Raw genomic sequence first — 209 nt, 5'->3', positions numbered from 1 at the left:
TGGTGACTTGTGTAATTCGTGGAGAACCGAAGAGTTTTCGTTTTGGGGGGGGGTGGGGGTCCGTCAGTCCGCCCGTTAGTCCGTCCATTAGTCCGTCCGACTGACGGACAACTTCTTACTTCAAAAAAGAAGAAGAAATCTAGATCGCAAAATAATTAAACAAGCGAGTGCCTGTTTTTCCTGGCCAAGGACAGGTTCCCTGAACACAA

The sequence above is a fragment of the Notothenia coriiceps genome, unplaced genomic scaffold (genome assembly GCF_000735185.1).
Source record: "Notothenia coriiceps isolate Sejong01 unplaced genomic scaffold, NC01 NC01_scaffold00037939, whole genome shotgun sequence".
Lineage (NCBI taxonomy): Eukaryota > Metazoa > Chordata > Actinopteri > Perciformes > Nototheniidae > Notothenia > Notothenia coriiceps.
This window is presented reverse-complemented; position numbering follows the sequence as displayed.